This window comes from Pan troglodytes, chromosome 17 (assembly GCF_028858775.2).
Source record: "Pan troglodytes isolate AG18354 chromosome 17, NHGRI_mPanTro3-v2.0_pri, whole genome shotgun sequence".
In the NCBI taxonomy this organism is placed as follows: domain Eukaryota; kingdom Metazoa; phylum Chordata; class Mammalia; order Primates; family Hominidae; genus Pan; species Pan troglodytes.
In genome coordinates, this window is record NC_072415.2 from 55538332 (window position 1) to 55558285 (window position 19954).

General features: G+C 42.4%; 1 long non-coding RNA gene across 1 annotated transcript in view; it reads right to left on the bottom strand.

Annotated features, from left to right (window-relative positions):
- Positions 1 to 4858: 4858 nt before the first annotated feature.
- LOC104003140 (uncharacterized) overlaps positions 4859 to 19954 on the bottom strand; it is a 76062-nt gene continuing 60966 nt past the window's right edge. Inside the window, exon 3 of the long non-coding RNA XR_001711338.2 lies at positions 4859 to 5177. This is a non-coding gene — a long non-coding RNA (uncharacterized LOC104003140). The remainder of the gene's footprint in view (positions 5178 to 19954) is intronic.

Here is a 19954-nt window from a genome sequence, read left to right on the forward strand (position 1 = left end):
ATGGTGATGACAGCAGTTATTGCAAGGGAGCAAGCCAGTGGGCAGGCAGCAGGCGTAGAAAAGCAGCTCCACTGAGACAGCCATGCAGGGAGCCCTGTGCAGGCAGACAGCTGCGGTCAGGGGTTAAGGAGGTGGAGAAAAGCAGAACATGGAGCCATGTAGAGAGCAGGTGCTGGCGGCCAGCTGGTACTGTAACAGGAAGAGGGAAAAAAAAAATAGCAGTTTTTGCCATGGGGTGAGGCTCCACCCCTCTTTGAACTGTCTGGTGGGGCCAGGGCTGGGGCTGGGACAGGGATGGGGTGGCTTTCATTCCTTTCCCCAGTGCTTGCTTCTTGGTGGGTCAGTCTGGGTCACTAGGGTCCACCTGTCACTTACGGCATGGCCTGAGCAGTAGTTTCAAGGGGTGTCATGGGGCGGGGAGGTGGGCAAGTCGGGCAGCAGAGCATTACAAACCCTGGTGCCCAGGCAACAGCCCAGACTAGCTCTATCAGAATCTTAGGGGCGGCCCAGGCCTGGGTGGTTTCCAAAGCTCCCCAGGGGGCCTCATCAGTAGAAGGTGTGGGGGCTGCTCGGTGCTGTGCTGTGCTGCGCTGTGCAGGGCTGCAGGGAGAAGATTCTCTAGAGAGCTCTCAAGTGGGAGGAGCCCCAGGCAGCATGATTTTGTCAAATGGAGATTGTCTCTGTCCCTGAGGTCAGAGGAGGCCTGTAACCATGCAGTTCTTAACCTCTGGATTTGGACAAATGTAAGCTGTGTTCCTGGCCCCTCTAAAGACCTGTGAATCCTATTCTGCTCATCTGTGTGTAGTTCTTGTTTTTAAGCTTCCAGAGAGACACTGATTCCTAGCTAGTTTCTAACCCTAGCATACAGCAAGATGGAAAGCTCAGGACACAAGATTAAAGTGACAGCCTGGAGGGCAGGACAGGGAGTCTGGGCTGTGGCTGGAGCACCCACCACCATTCCTGGGCCACAAGCCGCCTTCAGGGACTGGCTTCCTGTTCTCCCAGGCCCCGCTGTGGCTCCTTGGCCTTAGCCCCAGGTTCTCAACATGAACAGACTGTGAATTCCTTGTGAACAGGGTTGAGTTTTGTACATTCCCCTAACTGGGGCCTCTCTCCCGCAGTGAATGAGTGAGTAAGTGACAGACACAGTTATACTAAAGTTATAAGTTATGTCCAGCAAAAGAGAGGCATTGCCTTCTCTGTTGTCATCTGTCCTCCCATCAGTGTCTTGCAAGTCTTAATAGCTTTTGAACAAGTGAATCATATTTACATTTTGTACTGGGCCCCATGAATTACGTAGCTGGTCCTGTGCTGAGCTCTTGGTGGCAACTGGAGCTTGCTCTCCCATGGTTGCAGCATCAAAGATCCCCCTGGGCTAGTTCTCTGCTTTCAAACTCCTTCCTCACCCATGACAGCATGAGACAGCAACACAACACCCCAATATACACAGAGCCTCACTTGTGGGGTACTCACTTGACAAGCACCCCAGGGAGCAAAGGAAGTGCAGAGAGAGGTGGCATCTTCTATCCTGAAGACCCAGCACACCCAGGCTCCATGGTGCAGAGACTGGAACAAACCAGGAAGGCAACCCCGCAACCAAAATATCTGTGGATTTTCCAGCTGGAGCAAAGGAAAGACCCAGACAGATCCCTACTCATAATCAGCTCATGAAACGCCCTACTGGAGAAAGACAGAAAGAGTAGCCGGCTTTTTCCCCATCCCTGCATACTCCCCTGGGTGCTCTTTGAATCAATGTTTAGCCGGATTTCACCCAATCACGAGCGTGTGAGTGGGGAGCACCCCCGTGATTTGGCTTCCTGCCCAACACATCACACCGCAACCTGTGAGTAACTCATCTTCCCCAACACATTATAACCTCTGAGGGGCCAGATTATGTATCTTCATGGCCCCCATTCCAGGCCTGGCACATGGTAAATGCTTGATACATATTTACTGATAGATGGACCCCTACTTCAGCATCCCTGTAAGCCTGGAATTAATTCCAGGAGGTGGGTACTAAGCAAGATAATGTTTAACCAAAATGCAGATTCTAGCACCTCCCCTGAACCCTAAGATATTGGGATTCAGTAAGTGATGGGGTATCTGCATTTTTACCTGCATCGCAAATGACTTAAGAAGGCCAATTCTCCTGGCTATCTAAAGAACTAAAGGAGGTGGGAAGACAGAGGGGGCCTCAGCACAGGAATTTGAGTAGAATTCATGTAGAAGCCCAGGACATGATTGCATGAGTGGCCATGGGTCAGTGTGCAGCTTGCAAATCCAGTCATTGTAAGGCCTTATCCTAGAAAGGCCCTGACGGGGACTGGGGTTGGGGGGGTGGGGATTGAGGCAGGTGGCTACCATCTGTCAAGAGCAGCAGCAGACCTGCAGCTGGCTCCATGGCTTCTGTGGCCCATGCCCACCCTCCCTCCTTACCATCACAGCAGTCGCCCAAATGGCTCAGAGAGGAGCTCATGGGAACCACACTTACTGTTGACACTGGGGGAAAAGAATGGAAATATGATTTGGCATAACTTGAGGGACGTATAAATGGTTTGTGCCTTTCACACCCCAAAAACTTCAATTTACCTCCCTCATGAATGTCTTAGTAGCTTCTGCATTCTTTAAGAAAACTCTAGTTTTTACATAAATTTAATATTCACCATATAATTCAACATTCAATTTTATGTTATCTGGTATCACCTGCCACCTGGGTGGAGGGTCTTATTTGCTCAGCAAGGTGGAAAACTCTAAAGTCAAAGACCTCATCTTATAATTACTTGAACACAACATACTTTGGAGACCAAACATATTACTGAGCACAGGATATCCTTGCTGCTTGATTCACTTACTATTTGAACTCCTGGTTCTGAGACTGTTATCCGAGGAGAATAAAAGGGTGCTGGATGGGCTTCCATGGAGAGATGGAAACTGTCTGAGTGTTAAGGGCTCAGGCTAGGGAGGAGACAAAACTCTTCTTCTGAAAGTTTCATAGCTTTAGCTCTTATATTTAGGTCTTTGATCCACTTTGAGTTATTTTTTGTATATGGTAGTAGAGTCCCCAATCTTCTGCAAGTGGATATTCAGTTGCCCCAGCACTATTTATTGAAAAGACTATTCTTTTTTGCATATGGGATTGTTTTTCAGAATCCAGAAAACTCTTTAGTTCACATTCCTCTTGCTTTAAGGTAGTATTTCCGTAACTCATCAGTCATGGATCTTAAATACATATCCAAAAGAAAAAGTTTTAAATAAGAAAAAGTCATATGATCCAATGAGATCCAGGTACATTAAGCCAAATAAAGTTTAACATCTTTCATTAGCATTGGCTTCTCAAAGAGTTTAATGCCAGTGTGGTTTTAATGAATCACTTATCCTTCTTTTATCAGAGAAGGGTGTGTGTGTGTGTGTGTGTGTGTGTGTGTGTGTGTGTCCACATATTAACATCTCTAGGAGTACACTTCCAAACACCTCGAGTTTTGGAATCATTCTTTTGCAAGAATAGACTTACTGGCTTGAATGCTATTGGATTGTTTAAATTTCATCTTGGAGAGTTCGGCTAACAGGATGGTTGGGGTGTGTGTGTTTTGTAGACTTGTAGCTTTTATCTTTAACCAGGTCAGAGCAGAAATAACACAATAACCTATGAATTCCTCTGGGGTGTTTTTAGCAACTGAATGTAGAAGCCACAATGTTAGTTTGTTTCTGAACTGTCCATTTTTTTAAACTTAAATATTAAGGAGTGTGTTGTTGTTTTGTTTTGCTTTTTGAAAGTGTGGTCCAAGAACCACCTGAATCAGACTCACTTGGATGTAGTTAAAAAGCGCAGATCCCTAAGGCCCCTTCAGACCTAATAGTCAGAAACACTGGGGCTGGAGCCCAGACTGCACCCCTCCCCCTGCCCCGCCCAGGATCCCTGGTGATTCCTGTGCATATCGAAGTTTGAAAAGCATGCTTTTCCTTGAAATTAAGAGACAGTGAACCCAGTTGTCTGCAAAGAGATAGGGGACAGAAACTGACATGTACCTAGGACGAAGATGGCTCTTTCTGTACCTTTGTCCCTTCCCTTCTTCATCTGCACTGCCCACCTTCTATGCCCTTTTGCATGCTCACACATCCTTCTGCATGATCAACGGACTTGGGCACGCTGCACACTCCTTGGCTTATGAAACTTTCACACTGTCAGCAGAGGGCGCCAGAGACCCTCCAAAAGCCACGGAATGCTCCATTTGCTCGTTGCCCTCCTTTTGCATTCCAGGCTTTTGCATTCTATTCTAGGCATCTAGTTTTCCAGGCTTAGGCCTGTCCCCCGCCTCACTGATTCTCAAAGGGACATTGGATCTCAGGAGAGTGCACAGCTTCTAAGAAACGCACTTATTGTGGGGCCTGGAAATTTATTTAATGCCCCTGAGCCCAAATTTCACATCCTAACAAGGAACTAATTTATTAGCCTGTTATTGTAGTTCTTTTAATGGTTAAATGAGGTAACAGGTGAATGTGCCCATGAAGGTCAGCAGCCCAGTGACTGCCAGCACCCTGCCACTGCCACCACTGATGCAAGTGTAAGCATGGACACTGGCAACCCTGCTCCCACCTGCACCCTGCCACAGGTACAAGTGCACACAGGAATGCAGCAGCTCGACTTCTGCTGGTACCCCAACCCCGCCAAGGCATAAGCACCCTGCGGTGCTGCCACAGGTGCCAGAACACGTGAGTGAGCACAGATCCTGCTGCCACCGCCCCAAAGAAGCACTTTGTCTGGCACCACCCATCAGAGGGTTGTGGCTAATGGACCAGGAACACCTTGGACCCTCCGATGCAGCAGGTTCCCAATCTCACGGGGCCAGATAACAAAGCTGGGGTCCTGGTACCAACTCCCCAGACTTAGAGTCCACCAGGAGTGCTGAGCTGAGCCGTGGCCCCTAAAATCTTCCAGAAATGAACCCAGTCAACTGAACCTACCTTATACCGCAATGAAACCCCCAAGGGCAGCAAAGAAGAGAAAAGCAAAGAAAAAAACATGCATCGAAAGGACAGCAACTTCAGAGGTTGAGGGAACATCATCCCACACAGATAAGAAGGAATCAGCACAAGAACTCTGGCAACTCAAAATGCCAGAATGTTTTCTTACCTCCAAATGACCACACAAGTTCCCCAGCAATGGTCCCTACCTGGGGCTGAAATGACAGAAAAAGAATTCAGATTACCGATAGGAACAGAGAACATTATCATTGACATCCAGGAGAAAGTTGAAACCCAATCCAAGGAATCTAAGGAATATAATAAAACAATACAGGAGATAACATATGAAATGGCATTTTGAGGAAGAACCAAACTGATCTGATAGACCTGAAAAACTCACTTCAAGAATTTCATAATACAATCATGAATATTAACAGCAGAATCAACCAAGCTGAGGAAAGAATCTGAGAGTTTGAAGCCCAGTTCTACAAAATAGACAAAAATAAAGAAAAAACAATAAAGAATAAACAAAACCTCCGAGAAATATGGGATTATGTAAAGAGACCAAATCTACAACTCCCTGGCATCCCTGAAAGAGAGAAAGAAAGGGAGCACGCACATGAGAGCGAGCAAGCACAGATCACAAGCAACTTGGAAAACATTTAAGGATATCATCCATGAAAATTTCCCCAACCTCACTAGACAGGCCAATGTTCAAATTCAGGAAATGCAGAGAACCCTTGCAAGATACTATACAAGATGACCACCCCCAAGATACATAGTCATCAGATTCTTCAAGGCCAAAATGAAAAACAAAATGTCAAAGGCAGCTAGAAAGAAGGAGCAGGTCACCTACAAACGGAATCCCACTAGGCTAATAGTGGATCTTTCAGCAGAAGCTCTACAAGCCAGAAGCAATTGGGGAGCCTGTATTCAGCATTCTTAAAGAAAATAAATTCCAATCAAGAATTTTACAGGCAGTCTAACTAAACTTCATAAGCAAAGGAAAAATAAGACCCTTTTTAGACAGGCAAATGCTCTCGGAATTCATTACCACCAGACCTGCCTTACAAGAGATCCTTAAGGGAATGCTGAATGTGGAAAGGCCATCACTGGCAACTGCAAAAACACATTTAGGTACTGAGACCATTGACACCATAAAGCAACCACACAATCAAGTCTGCATAATAACCAGCTAACAACAGAATGCCAGGATCAAATCCACACATATAAATATTAATCTTGAATGTAAATAGGCTAAATGCCCCAATTAAAAGGCATAGAGTAGCAAGCTGGATAAAGAAGTAAGACCAAAGTATATGCTGTCTTCAAGAGAACCATCTCACATGCAATGGCATTCATAGGCTCAAAGTAAAGGGATGGAGAAAAATCTACCAAGCAAACAGAAAATAGAAAAAAGCAGAGGTTGCTATTCTAATTTCAGATAAAATAGTCTTAAAACCAAAAATAATTTTAAAAAGACAAAGAACATTACATGATAGTAAAGGGGTTCAATTAACCAAGAAGACCTAACTATCCTAAATAGACATGCCCCCAACACAAGGGCACCTAGATTCATAAAGCAAGTTTTTAGAGACCTATGAAGACATTTAGATAACTGCACAATAATAGTGGGAGACTTCAACATCCCACTGAAAGTATTAGACATATCATCAAGGCAGAAAACGAACAAAGACATTCAGGACTCAATCTCGACACCTGACCAAATGGGCCTAACAGACATCTACAGAACTCTCCACCCAAAAACAACAGAATATACATTCTTCTCAGCTGCACATGGCGCATACTCTAAAATCAATCACACAACCAACCATGAAACAACCCTCATCAAATTCAAAAAATCCGAAATCATACCAAACACATTATCAGATCACAGAGCAATAAAATAAAAATCAATAGGGGCCAGGTGCAGTAGCTCACACCTGTAATCCCAGCACTTTGGGAGGCTAAAGCAGGTGGATCACCTGAGGTCAGGAGTTCAATACCATCCTGGCCAACATGGTGAAACCCTGTCTCTACTACAAATACAAAAATTAGCTGCATGTGGTGGCACATGCCTGTAGTCCCAGCTACTCAGGAGGCTGAGGCAGAAGAATTACCTGAACCCACGAGGCAGAGATTGCAGTGAGCTGAGATTGCACCACTGCACTCCAGCCTGGGTGACAGAGCAAGACTCTGTCTCAAAAAAAAAAAAAAAAAAAAAAAAAAAAAAAACTACTGACATGAAGAGCCAAGATGGCCGAATAAGAACAACTTCAGTCTACAGCTCCCAGTGTGAGCGACGCAGAAGACGGGTGATTTCTGCATTTCCAACTGAGGTACCAGGTTCATCTCACTGGGGAGTGTCGGAAAGTGGATGCAGGACAGTGAGTGCAGCGCACCGAGCATGAGCCGAAGCGGGGCAAGGCATTGCCTCACCTGGGAAGTGCAAGGGGTCAGGGAATTCCCTTTCCTAGTCAAAGAAAGGGGTGACAGACAGAACCTGGAAAATCGGGTCACTCCCACCCTAATACTGTGCTTTTCCAACGGTCTTAGCAAACGGCACACCAGGAGATTATATCCCGTGCATGGCTCCGAGGGTCCTACGCCCATGGAGCCTCACTCATTGCTAGCACAGCAGTCTGAGATCAAACTGCAAGGCGGCAGCAAGGCTGGGGTAGGGGCGCCCGCCATTGCTGAGGCTTGAGTAGGTAAACAAAGCAGCCGGGAAGCTGGAACTGGGTGGAACCCACTGCAGCTCAAGGAGGCCTGCCTGCCTCTGTAGACTCCACCTCTGGGGGCAGGGCATTGCCAAACAAAAGGCAGCAGAATCCTCTGCAGACTTAAATGTTCCTGTCTAACAGCTTTGAAGAGAGTAGTGGTTCTCCCAGCAAGCAGCTGGAGATCTGAGAACGGACAGACTGCCTCCTCAAGTGGGTCCCTAACCCCCGAGTAGCCTAACTGGGAAGCACCCCCCAGTAGGAGCAGACTGACACTTCACACGGCAGGGTACTCCTCTGAGACAAAACTTCCAGAGGAACGATCAGGCAGCAACATTTGCTGTTCACCAATATCCACTGTTCTGCAGCCTCCACTGCTGATACTCAGGCAAACAGGGTCTGGTGTGGACCTCTAGCAAACTCCAACAGACCTGCAGCTGAGGGTCCTGACTGTTAGAAGGAAAACTAACAAACAGAAAGAACATCCCCACCAAAACCCCATCTGTATGTCACCATCATCAAAGGCCAAAGGTAGATAAAACCACAAAGATGGGGAAAAAACAGAACAGAAAAACTGGAAACTCTAAAAAGAGTGCCTCTCCTCCTCCAAAGGAATGCAACTCCTCATCAGCAATGGAATAAAGCTGGATGGAGAATGACTTTGACAAGTTGAGAGAAGAAGGCTTCAGACGATCAAACTACTCCAAGCTAAAGGAGGAAGTTCGAACCCATGGCAAAGAAGTTAAAAACCTTGAAAAAAAATTAGACGAATGGATAACTAGAACAACCAATGCAGAGAAGTCCTTAAAGGACCTGATGGAGCTGAAAACCAAGGCATGAGAACTATGTGACGAATGCACAAGCCTCAGTAGCTGATGTGATCAACTGGAAGAAAGGGTATCAGTGATGGAAGATCAAATGAATGAAATGAAGTTAGAAGAGAAGTTTAGAGAAAAAAGAATAAAAAGAAACGAACAAAGCCTCCAAGAAATATGGGACTATGTGAAAAGACCAAATCTACATCTGTTTGGTGTACCTGAAAGTGACGGGGAGAATGGAACAAAGTTGGAAAACACTCTGCAGGATATTATCCAGGAGAACTTCCCCAATCTAGCAAGGCAGCCCAACATTCAAATTCAGGAAATACAGAGAATGCCACAAAGATACTCCTCGAGAAGAGCAATTCCAAGACACATAATTGTCAGATTCACCAAAGTTGAAATGAAGGAAAAAATGTTAAGGGCAGCCAGAGAGAAAGGTCGGGTTACCCACAAAGGGAAGCCCATCAGACTAACAACTGATTTCTCAGCAGAAACTCTACAAGCCAGAAGAGAGTGGGGGCCAATACTCAACATTCTTAAAGAGAAGAATTTTCAACCCAGAATTTCATATCCAGCCAAACTAAGCTTCATAAGTGAAGGAGAAATAAAATACTTTACAGACAAGCAAATGCTGAGAGATTTTGTCACCACCAGGCCTGCTCTAAAAGAGCTCCTGAAGGAAGCACTAAACATGGAAAGGAACAACCAGTACCAGCCACTGCAAAAACATGCGAAATTGTAAAGACCATCGAGGCTAGAAAGAAACTGCATCAACTAACGAGCAAAATAACCAGCTAACATCATAATGACAGTATCGAATTCACACATAACAATATTAACCTTAAATGTAAATGGGCTAAATGCTCCAATTAAAAGATACAGACTGGCAAATTGGATAAAGAGTCAAGACCCATCAGTGTGCTGTATTCAGGAAACCCATCTCACATGAAGAGACACACATAGGCTCAAAATAAAGGGATGGATGAAGATCTACCAAGCAAATGGAAAACAAAAAAAGGCAGGGGTTTCAACCCTAGTCTCTGATAAAACAGACTTTAAATCAACTAAAATCAAAAGAGACAAAGAAGGCCATTACATAATGGTAAAGGGATCAATTCAACAAGAAGAGCTAACTATCCTAAATATATATGCACCCAATACAGGAGCACCCAGATTCATAAAACAAGTCCTTAGAGACCTACAAAGAGAGTTAGACTCCCACACAATAATAATGGGAGACTTAACACCCCACTGTCAACATTAGACAGATCAACGAGACAGAAAGTTAACAAGGATATCCAGGAATTGAACTCAGCTCTGCACCAAGTGGACCTAATAGACATCTACAGAACTCTCCACCCCAAAACAACAGAATATACATTCTTCTCAGCACCACACCGCACCTATTCCAAAATTGACCACATAGTTGGAAGTAAAGCACTCCTCAGCTAATGTAAAAGAACAGAAATTATGACAAACTGTCTCTCAGACCACAGTGCAATCAAACTAGAACTCAGGATTAAGAAACTCACTCAAAACCACTCAACTACATGGAAACCGAACAACCTGCTCCTGAATGACTACTGCATACATAACGAAATGAAGGCAGAAATAAAGATGTTCTTTGAAACCAGCGAGAAAAAACACACAACATAACAGAATCTCTGGGACACATTCAAAGCAGTGTGTAGAGGGAAATTTATAGCACTAAATGCCCACAAGAGAAAGCAGGAAAGATCTAAAATTGACACCCTAACATCACAATTAAAAGAGCTAGAGAAGCAAGAGCAAACACATTCAAAAGCTAGCAGAAGGCAAGAAATAACTAAGATCAGAGCAGAACTGAAGAAAATAGAGACACAAATAAAGCTTCAAAAAATCAATGAATCCAGGAGCTGGTTTTTTGAAAAGATCAACAAAATTGATAGACCACTGGCAAGACTAATAAAGAAGAAAAGAGAGAAGAATCAAATAGACGCAATAAAAAATGACAAAGGGGATATCACCACCGATCCCACAGAAATACAAACTACCATCAGAGAATACTATAAACACCTCTACGCAAATAAACTAGAAAATCTAGAAGAAATGGATAAATTCCTCGACACATACACCCTCCCAAGACTAAACCAGGAAGAAGTTGAATCTCTGATTAGACCAATAACAGGCTCTGAAATTGAGGCAATAATTAACAGCTTAGCAACAAAAAAAAGTCCAGGACCAGATGGACTCACAGCCGAATTCTACCAGAGGTACAAGGAGGAGGTGGTACCATTCCTTCAGAAACTATTCCAATCAATAGAAAAAGAGGGAATCCTCCCTAACTCACTTTGTGAGGCCAGCATCATCCTGATACCAAAGCCTGGCAGAGACACAACAAAAAAAGAGAATTTTAGACCAATATCCTCGATGAATATCGATGCAAAAATCCTCAAAAAATACTGGCAAACCGAATCCAGCAGCTCATCAAAAAGCTTATCCACCATGATCAAGTGGACTTCATCCCCGGGATGCAAGGTTGGTTCAACATACACAAATCAATAAACATAATCCAGCATATAAACAGAACCGACAACAAAAACCATATGATTATCTCAATAGATGCAGAAAAGGCCTTTGACAAAATTCAACAACTCTTCATGCTAAAAACTCTCAATTAGGTATTGATGGGATGTATCTCAAAATAATAAGAGCTATCTATGACAAACCCACAGCCAATATCATACTGAATAGACAAAAACTGGAAGCATTGCCTTTGAAAACTGGCACAAGACAGGCATGCCCTCTCTCACCACTCCTATTCAACATAGTGTTGGAAGTTCTGGCCAGGGCAATCAGGCAGGAGAAGGAAATAAACGCTATTCAATTAGGAAAAGAGAAAGTCAAATTGTCCCTGTTTGCAGATGACATGATTGTATATCTAGAAAACCCCATCATCTCAGCCCAAAATCTCAAGCTGATAGGCAACTTCAGCAAAGTCTCAGGATACAAAATCAATGTGCAAAAATCACAAGCATTCTTATACACCAATAACAGACAAACAGAGAGCAAATCATGAGTGAACTCCCATTCACAATTGCTTCAAAGAGAATAAAACACCTAGGAATCCAACTTACAAGGGATGTGAAGGACCTCTTCAAGGAGAACAGCAAACCACTGCTCAATGAAATCAAAGAGGATAGTAACAAATGGAAGAACATTCCATGCTCATGGATAGGAAGAATCAATATTGTGAAAATGGCCATACTGCCCAAGGTAATTTACAGATTCACTGCCATCCCCATCGAGCTACCAATGACTTTCTTCACAGAATGGGAAAAACTACCTTAAAGTTCATATGGAACCAACAAAGAGCCCGCATTGCCAAGACAATCTTAAGCCAAAAGAACAAAGCTGGAGGCATCACACTACCTGACTTCAAACTATACTACAAGGCTACAGTAACCAAAACTGCATGGTACTGGTACCAAAACAGAGATATAGACCAATGGAACAGAGCACAGCCCTCAGAAATAATGCCACATATCTACAACCATCTGATCTTTGACAAAACTGACAAAAAAGAAATGGGGAAAGGATTCCCTATTTAATATATGGTGCTGGGAAAACTGGCTAGCCATATGTAGAAAGCTGAAACTGGATCCCTTCCTTACACCTTATACAAAAATTAATTCAAAGTGGATTAAAGACTTACATGTTAGACCTAAAGCCATAAAAACCCTAGAAGAAAACCTAAGCAATACCATTCAGGACATAGGCATGGGCAAGGACTTCATGTCTAAAACACCAAAAGCAATGGCAACAAAAGCCAAAATTGACAAATGGGATCTAATTAAACTAAAGAACTTCCGCACAGCAAAAGAAACTACCATCAAAGTGAACGGGTAACCTACAGAATGGGAGAAAATGTTTGCAATCTACTCATCTGACAAAAGGCTAATATCCAGAATCTACAATGAACTCCAACACATTTACAAGAAAAAAACAAACAACCCCATCAAAAAGTGGGCAAAGGATATGAACAGACACTTCTCAAAAGAAGACATTTATGCAGTCAAAAAACACATGAAAAAAATGCTCAACATCATTGTCCATCAGAGAAATGCAAATCAAAACCACAATGAGATACCATCTCACACCAGTTAGAATGGTGATCATTAAAAAGTCAGGTGCTGGAGAGGATGTGGAGAAATAGGAACACTTTTACACTGTTGGTGGGACTGTAAACTAGTTCAATCATTGTGGAAGTCAGTGTGGCAATTCCTCAGGGATCTAGAACTAGAAATACCATTTGACCCAGCCATTCCATTACTGAGTATATACCCAAAGGATTATAAATCATGCTGCTATAAAGACACATGCACAAATATGTTTATTGCAGCACTATTCACAATAGCAAAGACTTGGAACCAACCAAATGTCCAACAATGATAGACTGGATTAAGAAAATGTGACACATATACACCACGGAATACTATGCAGCCATAAAACATGATGAGTTCACGTCCTTTGTAGGGACATGGATGAAGCTGGAAACCATCATTCTCAGCAAACTATCGCAAGGACAAAAAAAACCAAACACCACATGTTCTCACTCATAGGTGGGAATTGAACAATGAGAACACATGGACACAGGAAGGGGAACATCATACACTGGGGCCTGTTGTGGGGTGGGGGGAGGGGGGAGGGATAGCATTTGGAGATATACCTAATGTTAAATGACGAGTTACTGGGTGCAGCACACCAACATGACACATGTATACATATGTAACTAACCTGCACGTTGTGCACATGTACCCTAAAACTTAAAGTATAATAAAAAAAACTACTAAGAAAATTGCTCAAAACCATACAATTACATGAAAATTAAACAACCTGCTCCTAATTGACTTTGGAGTACACAATGAAATTGAGGCAGAAATCAAGAAATTATTTCAAACTAATGAGAGCAAAGATACAACATACCAGAATTTCTGGGACACACCTAAAACTGTGTTAAGAGGAAATTTTATAGCATTATCTTATGTCAAAAATTTAGAAAGATCTCAAATTAACAACTTAATTCACATCAAGAAGAACTAGAGAAACAAGAGCAAACCAACCCCAAAGTTACAGAAGACAAGAAATAACTAAAATTAGAGCTGAACTGAAGTAAACTGAGATGTGAAAAACCATACAAAAGGTCAACAAATCCAGGAGTTAGTTATTTGAAAGAATAAATAAGATTAATAGACTGTTAGCTAGATGAATTAAAAAAGAGAAGATCTAAATAAACACAATCAGAAATAACAAAGGGAGATTACCGTCAACCCCACAGAAATGCAAAAATTAAACCCTCCAACACTGCTATGAACATTTCTAGGCACACAACCTACAAAACATGAAACAATGGATAAATCCCTGGAAACATACAATCTCCCAAGATTCAACCAGGAAGAAACTGAATCTCTGAAGAGACCAATAGCAAGTTCCGAAATTGAATCAGTAATAAGAAGCCTGCCAACCAGAAAAAGCCCAGAACCAGATGGATTCACTAGTGAATTCTACCAGATGTATATAAAGAAAGAGGGGGTACCATTCCTACTTAAACTATTCCAACAAATAAGGAGGAGGAACTCCTCCACAACTCATTCAATGAGCCCAGCATTATCCTGATAGCAAAACCTGGCAGAGACACAACAAAAAGAGGAAACTTCAAGCCAATATCTTTGATGAACATAAATGCAAAAATACTCAACACAATACTAGCAAACTGAATCCACTAGCACATCAAAAGGCTAATCCACCATGATCAAGTAGGCTTTATCCCTGAGATGCAAGGTTGGTTCAACATATGCAAATCAATAAATGTGATTCTTCACATAAACAGAACTAAAAACAAAAACCACATGATCATCTCAATAGATGCAGAAGTCTTTCAATAAAATCCATTATATCTTCATGTTTAAACCCCTTGACGAACTAAGCATTAATGAAACATACCTCAAAATAACAAGAGCCATCTATGACAAACCCACAGCCAACATCATACTAAATAAGCAAAAGCTGGAACGATTCCCTTTGAGAAACAGAGCAAAAAAGGGATGCTTCTCACTGCTCCTATTCAATATAGTACTGGAAGTCCTAGCCAGAGCAAATAGGCAAGAAAAAGAAATAAAAGGCATTAATAGAAAAAGAGAAGAATTCAAACTATCTCTGTTTGAAGATGGTATGATTTTATACCTGGAAAACCCCATGGTTGCTGCCCAAAATCTCCTATTTCTGATTTTAAAAACTTCAGCAAAGTTTCAGCATACAAAAAATATGTACAAAAGTAGCATTTCTATACACCAACAATGTCTAAGCTGAGAGTCAAATCAAGAATGCGATCCCATTCACAATAACAACAAAAAGAATAAAATATCCAGGAATACACTTAACAAGGGAGGTGAAAGATCCTACAATGAGAATCACGAAACACTGCTCAAAGAAATCAGAGATGACACAAACAAATGGAAAAACTTTCCATGCTCATGGATAGGAAGAATCAATATTAGAATAACCATACTGCTCAAAGCAATGTATAGACTCAATGCTTGTATTAGTCTATTCTCACATTGCTATAAAGAAATACCTAAGACTGGGTAATTTCTAAAGAAAAATGGGTTTAATTGGCTCACAGTTCTGCAGGCTGTACAGGCAGCATGGCAGCATCAGCTTTTGTGTAGGCCTCAGGGAGATTTTACTCATGGCAGAAGGCAAAGCAGGAGCAGACATCTTACATGGCAGGAGAAGGACCGAGAGAGAGTGAGGAGGTGCCACGCACTTTTAAACAACCAGATCTCATGAGAACTCGCTATTGTGATGACAGCTCCAAGGAGGATGGTGTTAAACCATGAGAAACCACCCTCATGATCCAATCACCTTCCACCAGGCCCTACCTCCAACACTGGGGATTACATGTTGAATCATGAGATTTGGACAGGGACTCAGATCCAAATCATATCATTCCATCCCTGGCCCCTCTCAAACCTCATATCCTTCTCACATTGCAAAATCCCATCATGCCTTCCCAACATTCCTGCAAAGTCTTAACTCATTCCAACATTAACTCAAAAGTCCAAAGTCCAAAGTCTCATCTGAGACAAGGCTAGTCCCTTCTGCCTATTAGCCTGTAAAATGAAACACAAATTAGTTATTTCCAAGATACAATGGATATATAGGCATTGGGTAAATACTCTCATTCCAAAAGGGAGAGATCAGCCAAAAGAAAGGGTGAATAGGCCTCCTGCAATTCTAAAACCCAGCAGGGGAGTCATGGGAAGATCCATCCCTGTGGGCTCACAGGGCGGGTTTATCCCTGTGGCTTTGCAGTGTTCAGCCTGCATGGCTGCTCTTAAGGGCTGGTGTTGAGTGTTTGCAGCTTTTCCAGGTACATAGTGCAAGCCTTTGGTGGGTCTACCATTCTGGGGTGTGGAGGATGGTGACCCTTTTCTCACAGCTTGACTAGGCAGTGCCCCAGGGGGTCTATGTTGGGGGGGGTTCCAACCCCACATTTCCATTCCACACTGCCTTAGCAGAGGTTTTCCATGAGGGCTCTTCCTCTGCAGCAGGCTTTTCCATACATCCTATGAAATCTAGGTGGAGGCTCTCAAGCCTTAACTCTTGCTCTCTGTGCACCTGCAGGCTTAACACCACATGGAAGCCACCAAGGCTTCTAGCTTGCACCCTCTGAAGCAGTGGCCCAAGGTGTACCTGGGTCCTTTTTAGCCACAGCTGAAGCTGGAGTAACTGGGATACACGGTCCAGTGTCTCAAGACTGTGCAGGGCTGCAGTGCCCTGGGCCTGGCTCATGAAACCATTCTTTCCTCCTAGGCCTGGCTCATGAAACCATTCTTTCCTCCTAAGCCTCTGGGCCTGTGATGGGAGGGGCTGCTGCAAAGGTCTCTGAAATGCCTGAGGCCTTTTTCCCCATTGTCTCGGCTGTTATGATTTGGCTCCATTTTACTTATGCAAATTTCTGTAGTCTGCTTGAATTCCTCCCCATGAAAATGGGCTTTTCTTTCCTACCACATTGCTAGGCTGCAAATTTTCTGAACTTTTACACTCTGCTTCCCTTTTAAATATAAGTTCCAGTTTCAGGTCGTTTCTTTGCTCACACATTGAGCATAGGTTATTAGAAACAGCCAGGTTACTTCTTGAATGCTTTACTACTTGGAAATGTCTTCCCCCAGATAACCTGAATCATCACTCTCAAGTTCAAAGTTCCATAGATCCCTAGAGAAGGATCACAATACACCCAGGCTCTTTGCTAAAGCACAACAAAAGTGACCTTTACTCCAGTTCCCAATAAGTTCCTCATTTTCATCTGAGACCTCCTCAGCCTGGACTTCATTGTCCATATCACTCTTAGCATTTCAGTCACAACAATTTAACACGTCTCTAGAAAATTTCAAATTTTTCCTCACCTTTCTGTCTTCTTTTGAGCCCTCCACACTCTTCCAACCTCTGCCCATTACCCAGTTCCAAAGTTGTTTCCACATTTTGAGATATCTTTATAGCAATGCCCCAGTCCTTGGTACCAATTTTCTGGATTAGTTTATTTTCACATTGCAATAAAGAAATATCTGAGACTGGTTAATTTATAAGAAAAGAAGTTTAATTGGCTCATGATTCTACAGGCTGTATAGGAAGCATGGTGGCATCTGCTTCTGAGGAGGCCTCAGAGAGCTTTTACTCATGGCAGAAGGCAAAGCAGGAGTAGGTGTTTTACACGGCAGTAGCAGGAGTGAGAGAGAGAGGGGGAGGTGCCACATACTTTTTAACATACTTTTAAACAACCAGATCTCATGAGAAGTCACTATCATGATGACAGCACCAGGAGTGGATGGTGTTAAACCATAAGAAACTGCTCCCATGATGCAATCATCTCCCACTAGGCCCCATCTCCAACATTGGGGATTGCATTTTAACATGTAAAATGTTTGGATGGGGACACAGATCCAAACCATATGAATATTATTCCTATCAAACTACCAATGACATTGTTCATAGAATTAGAAAAAAAACTATTTTAAAATTCACAGGGAACAAAGAAAGAGCCTGAATAGCCAAGACAAGCCTAAGCAAAAAGAACAAAGCTGGAGACATCACATTACCCTACTTCAAATACTCTGGCAAACTAGACTTTGGTTACAAGGCTACAGTAACCAAAACAGCATGGTACTGGTACAAAAACAGACACATAGATTGATGGAACAGAATAGAGAGCCCAGAAATAATGCTTCACACATACACCATCTGGTCTTTGACAAAAGCCAAAAGTCAACAGAAACAAGAAATGGAGAAAGGACTCCATATTCAATAAATGTACTAGGATAACTAGCTACATGCAGAAGATTGAAACTTGACCCCTTCCTTTATCATGTACAAAAATCGATTCAAGATGGATTAAAGGCTTAAATGTAAAACCTAAAACTATAAAAACCCTGGAAGATAACCTAGGAAATATCCTTCTGGACATAGGCCCTGGCAAAGATATTATGAAAAAGGTGTCAAAGGCAGTTGCAACAAAAACAAAAATTGACTAGCAGGACCTAATTAAGCTAAAGATCTTCTTCACAGCAAAAGAAATTACCGAAATAATAAACAGACAACCTATGGAATGGAAGAAAACATTTGCAAACTATACATCAGACAAAGGTCTAATATCCAGAATACATAAGAAACTTAAACAATTAATAGGCAAAAATCTCCATTAAAAAGTGGGCAAAGGACATGAAGAGACAATTTTCAAAAGACCTACACATGACCAACAAGCCTATGAAAAAATGCTCAACATCACTAATCATTGGAGAAATGCACATCAAAACCACAAGAAAATGCTATCTCCCACCCCACAATAGCTATTATTAAGTCAAAAAATAACAGATGCTGGAAAGGTTGCAGGAAAAAGGGAACACCTATACACTGCCAATAGGAATGTAAATTAGTTCAGCCACTGTGGAAAGCAGCGTGACAATTTCTCAAAAAACTTAAAAAAGAATTATCACTGGACCCAGAAATTCCACTATTAGATATATACTGAAAGGAATATAAATTATTCTACCATAAAGACACATGCACAGATATGTTCATCACAGTACTATACACAATAGCAAAGACATGGAATCAATCTAAATGCCCATCAATAGTTGACTGGATAAAGATAATGTGATACATATATACAATGGAATACTATGCAGCCATAAAAAGAAATAAGATCATCTCCTTTGCAGCAAGATGTATGAAGCTAGAGGCCATTATCTTTTTTTTTTTTTTTTTGAGATGGAGTTTCGCTCTTGTTGCCCGGGCTGGAGTGCAATGGTGCAATCTCAGCTCACAGCAACCTCCACCTCCCGAGTTCAAGAGATTCTACTGCCTCAGCCTCCTGAGTAGCTGGGATTACAGGCATGCACCACCATGCCTCGCTAATTTTTGTATTTTTAGTAGAGACAGGGTTTCTCCATGTTGGTCAGGCTGGTCTCGAACTCCTGACCTCAGTTGATACGCTTGCCTCAGCCTCCCAAAGTGCTGGGATTACAGGCGTGAGCCACCACGCCCGGCCACTAGAGGCCATTATGTTAAGCAAACTAACACAGGAACAGAAAACCAAATGCTGCATGTTCCCACTTATAATTGGGAGCTAACCATTGAGTACACATAGACATAAAGAAGGGAACAGACAATGGGGTCTTCCTGAAGGTGGAGAGTGGGAAAAGGGAGAAGATCAAAAAACTACCTACCAAGTACTATGCTTATTACCTGGGTGACAAAATAATCTGTACACCAAACCCCTGTGGCACACAATTTACCTATGCAACAAACCTGTACATGTATCCTGAACCTAAAATAAGTTAGAATTTTTTTTTAAATGAGATAACAGAGGTGAAGCTCTTTGATCAGCTCCTGTTACTTTACCATAAGGCAATGATTTGCATTTCTAGAAAACCAGAAACCTTGAATTACAAAAATAATGTTGTAATTTTGTAATTTAAAATAAATTTTAAATTTTATCATTAACAAATTATTAACAAATCTAAGTTCAGTCATGGCTGTCTTTCATCCGTATACTCAGAATCCTTCCATTTCCTCCATAATTTTTGGCCTTAACCTTGTAATTTTGCTGGCAGCACCAATGGTGAGCAGAAGAGCACAGGTTACAAAAGAGAGTCTCCCTCCAACAGATCAGCTCGATTCTCATGCTTTACACTCCACTCACTCAGCTTTCTTTCTCTACATTATGCTCATCAATTTTTAAAAATATGTAGTTAAAATTTTGTTCCCTGGCCAGGCACAGAGGCTCATGCCTGTAATCCCATCACTTTGGGAGTCCGAGGCAGGCGATCACCTGAGGTCAGGAGTTCAAGACCAGCCTGGCCAACAGGGTAAACCCCGTCTCTACTAAAAACGCAAAAAAGCAGGTGGGTGGGG